At 46.1% G+C, this 7081-nt stretch overlaps 1 pseudogene; it reads right to left on the bottom strand.

The window, feature by feature from the left end:
• Positions 1-287: 287 nt before the first annotated feature.
• LOC132898298 (tubulin beta-4B chain-like) lies at positions 288-2394 on the bottom strand (annotated as a pseudogene).
• Between the last annotated feature and the right edge of the window lie 4687 nt (positions 2395-7081).

Genomic DNA, 7081 nt, shown 5'->3' with positions numbered 1-7081 from the left:
AGAAAAGCCAATTTACTGAATTGAGTCTTGTGCCAGAAGACTGCAAAAGAGCCCTATGAGTCTTGATAGGAAAACAATTTTATTAAGATTTCATGGATTAATCACTGCAACAAATATCCTCAGACCATGATTATTAATTTCAGGTTTTCTTGGTATTAACCAAGGAAATTGGAAGGCACATTAGTGAGGAACACAAAATCTGAAAATAACTTGTCAAACAATTCAAAAGGGGGGGGGGAGGGAAAGTTGAACAGAAAAACATGAAAAAAGTTACTGATAAAATATATTTAAGCCAGATCCTCTTCTTCCTCCTCATTAAACTCTCCGTCTTCTTCAGCAGTTGCCTCCTGGTACTGCTGGTACTCAGACACCAGATCATTCATGTTGCTCTCAGCCTCTGTGAACTCCATCTCATCCATACCCTCACCCGTGTACCAATGCAGGAAAGCCTTGCGTCTGAACATGGCTGTGAACTGCTCAGAGATGTGCTTGAATAGCTCCTGGATAGCTGTGCTGTTTCCAATCAAAGTGGCAGTCATCTTCAGGCCACGGGGTGGGATGTCACACACAGCAGTCTTCACATTGTTGGGGATCCATTCTACAAAGTAGCTGCTGTTCTTGTTCTGCACATTGACCATCTGCAGCCACTGTGAGGTAACGCCCGTGACGTGGATCACAAGCAGCCATCATGTTCTTGGCATCAAACATCTGCTGGGTTAATTCAGGTACAGTGAGAGCACAGTATTGCTGGCTACCCCTGCTGGTCAGTGGGGCAAAACTAGGCATGAAGAAATGCAGACGGGGGAACGGCACCATGTTTACAGCCAATTTGCGCAGATCGGCATTGAGCGGCCCAGGGAACCTCAGACATGTTGTAACTCCACTCATGGTGGCAGAGACCAAGTGGTTCAGGTCACCATATGTTGGTGTTGTGAGTTTGAGGGTGCAGAAACAGATGTTGTACAGGGCTTTGTTGTCAATGCAGTACGTCTCGTCCGTGTTCTCTACCAGTTGGTGGACAGACAGTGTGGCATTGTAAGGCTCCACTACTGTATCGGAGACTTTGGGTGAGGGGACAACGCTGAAGGTGTTCATAATGCGGTCAGGGTACCCCTCACGGATTTTGCTGATGAGCAGGGTGCCCATGCCTGACCCAGTACCACCACCCAGCGAGTGAGTGAGTTGGAAGCCCTGCAGGCAGTCGCAGCTCTCAGCCTCCTTATGCACCACATCTAAGACAGAGTCCACCAGTTCAGCACCTTCTGTGTAGTGGCCCTTGGCCCAGTTATTACCAGCACCACTCTGGCCTGTGGAGAGGAAGCATTGACATATATAGTTTTAGAGCTAGCAACAAACAGCAGGTGAATCAAAATGAGGTGCACAGCCAAAATTCATGCAAATTTGACTGCAAGACAGATGACAATCAGATTTACTGCTTTTCCTCTGCATGTTAATGCAAAAAAAAGAGAAAGAAAAAAAGTTGTGCAATAGTTACCAAAAACAAAGTTGTCAGGCCTGAATATTTGCCCGAAAGGTCCAGACCTCACAGAGTCCATGGTACCCGGCTCCAAATCTACTAACAGCACGGGGGACATACTTGCTTCCTGAAAGGATCAAAATAAAGTTTAAAAAATAAGGAAAATGCATTAAATGTAAAAAAGAAAAATATATCTAAAAAGTATCAATAAAAAAGTTAGATAACCTTGAAAAACCCTTCACCTGTAGCTTCATTGTAGTAGACATTAATTCTGTCCAGCTGAAGATCACTGTCACCATGGTAACTGCCTGTAGGGTCAATCCCATGCTCATCGCTAATGACTTCCCAGAACTGAGGGCACAAAAAAATTGGGGTTTTGTTAAAAATAAAAAAGTTACCAAATAATAAAAGTTTAACATTTTGTTATTCTGACAGCGAATAATTAAAAATAGGCTGGAGGTTTATTTATTTATTTATTGATATGGTTGCTGAGTGATTTCCATGAGCTTAACCAGATACAACTGGCCATGTTAACAGCTGGTAGCACACGCACACTGGTAAACACCCTTCAGCAGCTGCATTGTTTTAGCATTAGTTCAATCACAGCAAACCGCTTTTCGTTGAAAACATAATTTCTAAGAAACTATTTGTTGCATTGAAAAAGTTGATATATAAAGTTATTATTGAGCCTGTGATACAAAAATATGAAAATCATCATTTAAAATAATGAAAATATGTAAAACCAATGGGACTATTAAACAATCTCCAAGAGCTAAAACAGACTGAGGCCTTCAGACAGTCCTGGACAGAGGCCAGGAAAACCTGTGAATATGCTCAAAAGACCATCTTTCTCATCTTACCTTGGCACCAATTTGGTTGCCACACTGTCCCGCTTGCAAATGAACAATCTCTCTCATCTTTCACGTTGAAGAACAAACAAATCAACTGACGAAAAACCTGTCTGTGACAATGAAACCGTAATTTGAGAACTGTCGCCCAAAATTGCTTCTTTGGTCACTTTACATCATGGGCCCACCTCCCCGACGATTTAATTGGTGGAGAATTGTCATGCGTCATCTGACAATCTTTATGACTATTGGCTGGAGTTGCATACACTCACTTGTGATTGGCTGATAGAGGTCCTACAACTTTAAAAAATCATCAGAATCAGAATAATATTTATAGGCCAAGTATGTTGACACAAACAGGGGAAGGGGGGAGGGACAGGGGGAGAGAAGAAAAAAGAGAATGAATATATGTCTATGAACGTTATGTATCAGTAATATAAGAGAAATGCATATATGTATATGTAACTGTGGCAGCGGGGGCGTGGTCAAGCGCCAGTCTGTGACAGGAGGGCGGAGCCAGGGAAGGTGAGTGGCAGAATCGCTACACCTGACGGTAGTTAACCTGTGTTTTGTGTGTTTTCCCAGTAACCGCTCCCTATTTAAGGAGGCAGAGGGAGCGCAACCCGGGACCAGAACACAGTGTGTGTGTGTATATGGGCTTACGCCGCCGTTTAGACTGAAAAGTTGTGTAAATAAATAGCCTTCTCTCCCTCTAAGCGTTGTCCTGCCGTCCTCTGTGCTCCACCCACACTTTATTAGCGCTACAGTGGTGCTGAAACCCGGGATAAGGTGGAGCACCAACTTTGCAGCCCCATGGAATCCTCCCCGTTCGCGGACTTGGTCCACGCCCTCACCATGGCTCAGCAGAACCAGCACCAGGCACTTGTCACGCTCCAAAAGGAGCAGGAGCGACGCTTCGAAGCCCTGGTGCTGGCCCAGCAGGAAGATCGAGAGGCATTCCGGCATCTCCTCGCGTCGGCGGGGTCCACCAGCGCCCCGGCCACGGGCCCGTCTCCCCTCACCATGACCAAGATGGGCCCGCAGGACGACCCCGAGGCATTTATCACCTTGTTCGAGCAGGTCGCCGAAGCCTCGGGGTGGCCGATGGAGCAGCGCGTGGCGCGCCTCTTCCCCCTCCTGACGGGAGAGGAGCAGCTGGCTGCACTACAGCTCCCCGCCGACCGCCGGCTGGCCTACGCCGACCTTCGCCGGGCCGTCCTCCAGCGCGTGGGGCGCACGCCCGAACAACAGCGCCAGCGCTTCCGCGCGCTGCGGATGGAGGAAGTCGGCTGGCCATTCGTGTTCGGCCAGCAGCTCCAGGACGCCTGCTGGCGGTGGCTGAGGGCCGACGATCGCGACGCCGAGGGAGTCATCGATCAGGTGGTGCTGGAGCAATTCATCGCCCGCTTACCAGCCGGAACTGCGGAGTGGGTCCAGTGCCACCGCCCGGCGTCGCTGGATCAGGCCGTAGGACTGGCGGAGGATCATTTGGCGGCTGTTCCGGCGGCAGGACGGCTGACGATGCCGTCTCTTCTCTCCTCTTCTCTCTCTCTTTCTCCCCCCCCTTCTGTGTCCCGTCCTCACCCCATTCCCCCACCACGGAGGCGGGGGCCGGCTCCACCCCAGCCAGCCCACCGCACCCGTGGTGCCCTCCCGTTTCTCCCTTCTGTGTCTGTCTCTTCCCCCCCCCAGGTGAGTGAGCCCCAGAACACAGCTGCAGAGGGAAGGCCCGGGCCGGTTTGCTGGCGCTGCGGGGAACCGGGCCACCTGCAGCAACAGTGCGCAGCAATGGAGGTGGGGGCGGTGGTGCGGATCCCCGACACGCCAGAAGCTGCCCTCGATTGGGCCGGAGCGTATCGCATACCGGTGAGTGTACAAGGGGCTGCATATCAGGCGTTGGTGTATTCGGGTTGCAATCAGACCTCGATCCGCCAAAGCCTGGTGCGGGACGTTCACGCCTCCATAGAGTAATATCAGCTGATAAGGCACGTCACCACTCGACATCTGGTGACTGTTTTGAAGAAGGCGGAAGTGTTCGCCGAAACTGTCAACAAACGAGGTAACATACTAAAAAATACGTGTCTTAAGAAACGAACTTAAAGAATAGTTATAATAATCAGACATAATGAATTTTCACTACATATTAAAAATAAGTTATGGAGAAGATTGTGCCAAAGAGGTACGCTACCTGGAAAAACTAAAGAAAAAACTGGCGAGACAAAGAAACCATCTCCGCTTCAATCTCCGCTGCCGGGACGAAGGCGTCATTCCAGCAAGCCTCTACATAAAAAATCTGATTCCAACAAGAAACGTGGAAAGGACCATCAAAAGAGCGTGAATGACTCTGGTAAGAGAAAGAATTAGATGCACGATAAACAAAATCAACAATTTAAATACAGAAATAATACAAAGAACACAAGATTTCAAACGCCGGTTCAAACTCAACAGTGACATGGAAAAAAGTATGGAAGAACATCTAAATGCAATACAAGAACAAGAATTCTCAAAAACAAAAACACGCCATATTAAAAAACTAAATAGACTTATCAAAAAGAAACAAAATAAATGCAAGGACAAGCAAATAAATGAAAAATGGATATGCAACCTGTCTAAACACACACTAACAACAGCAGAACGCACTATACTCTCACGGGGACTAAACTATGCCATCACACCAAATAAAATCCCGAATGAAGAATTCATACTGGCTACGGAACTAGCATGCAACATGTTACAGGACCAAGGACAGAAAGCCGCATTAAGGAACGAAATAGCAGGCATCCTCACCTCAGCTAAACCGCCACCCAGAAACACAACTAAACAGGAAATGGAAGCCATCAGAACACTCACAAAGAACAAGAAAATAACAATACTACCTGCTGATAAAGGGAGGACCACGGTTATTAATATGGACACTAATCAATATGAAAAACAAATGAATGAAATGCTCACGGACCCAAACACATATGAAATACTCAAAAAAGACCCGACAGAGGAAAAGAAAAAAAGACTAAAACTATTACTCAAACCGTTAATGGACGACAACAAAATTGATAAACAAACATACAACCACCTCATCCCCACAGCAGACATCACCCCCCGGATATACGGCACACCAAAAATTCATAAACCCGGAGCACCACTAAGACCCATAGTAGACAGTATAGGATCAGTTACTTACAACCTTTCCAAGACACTGGCAGACATAATTAAACCACTCCTCGGACTCACGGAATACCACTGCAAAAACTCAAAACAACTGGCGAAAGAACTAAAGGAAATCAAGATAAAAAAGGATGAAATCTTTGTATCACATGACGTCATATCCCTCTTTACAAAAACACCAGTCACAAACACTCTCAACAGTAGAAAACCGGTTAAAAGCAGACAGAACCCTGAAAAAACGTACAAAACTTACAGCACAGGACATAACAAAACTATTACATTTCATTTCCACGTCCACATATTTCCAATTCAGAAGTACAATCTACAGACAAAAAGAGGGATTTGCAATGGGGGACCCGCTATCTGCCACTCTATGCAACTTTTTTATGGAGGATCTGGAAACCCGAGCCATAGAAACAGCACCGGATGACTGCAAACCTATCTTCTGGAAAAGATACGTTGATGACATTCTTGAAATAACCAAAACAGGCCACACATAACAACTCACGGATCATTTAAACTCCATAGACAAGACAGGCAACATCAAATTCACACACGAAGAGGAAACGGACAAGACAATAGCATTTCTGGACCTAAAAATACACCACACAGAAGAAGGTAATATCAGAATTACAACATACAGAAAACCTATACATACCGACCAGTATCTTCTCTGGACATCTGAACATCCCATAGCATATAAAATGTCAGTAATCAGAACACTATACGACCGAACACAGAACATCATGGAGGAGAAAGACAGACAGGAGGAGGAACAACACATCCAACAGGCATTAAAAAACTGCCAATATCCACTGTGGGCAATTCGAAAAGGAAAATTACAGACACAAAAAAAGGAAAAAAACAAACAAACGAAAAAACACAGAAAAAACAAACCGGGGCTTTGTCACATTACCATACATAAAAGGAGTTACAGAACGCATCCAACGATCCATGAGGAAATACCACATCAACACCCCTGTCAAACCATACAAGAACCTCCGACAGCTGCTAGTTCACCCCAAAGACAAAATACAACTGGACAATAAATGCAATGTCATATATGAAATCCCTTGCCGGTCATGCAATAAAGTCTATATTGGTGAAACAGGCAGATGCTTCCACACTCGCAGGAAAGAACACCAATTAGAATGTGAAAAAGAAACAACAAAAAGACTCACAAGATCCAAAAAAGAAAAAGCAAACCAAGAAAACTCAAAATCAGCCATTTCAGACCACTGCAAACGACAAAATCATATTATGAATTGGGAAGAGGCCAGAGTCATTCGCGCTGAAGAGAATAGATACCAGCGTTGGATTTTGGAGGCAGTGGAGATACGAAAGCGGGCGCAGAGGACGATGAACCGGGATGAGGGAGCGTACGCGCTGTCACACACCTGGAGCGCCGTCCTGGGGCAGCGACCTGACAGCAGGAGGCGTGGACTACCTGTCAAATTGGGCGGGATGTTCACGCCTCCATAGAGTAACATCAGCTGATAAGGCACGTCACCACTCGACATCTGGTGACTGTTTTGAAGAAGGCGGAAGTGTTCGCCGAAAATGTCAACAAACGAGGTAACATACTAAAAAA

Source organism: Neoarius graeffei, chromosome 14 (assembly GCF_027579695.1).
Source record: "Neoarius graeffei isolate fNeoGra1 chromosome 14, fNeoGra1.pri, whole genome shotgun sequence".
In the NCBI taxonomy this organism is placed as follows: domain Eukaryota; kingdom Metazoa; phylum Chordata; class Actinopteri; order Siluriformes; family Ariidae; genus Neoarius; species Neoarius graeffei.
Note: the sequence above shows the minus strand (reverse complement) of the source record. Positions and strands in the feature narration are given on the sequence as shown.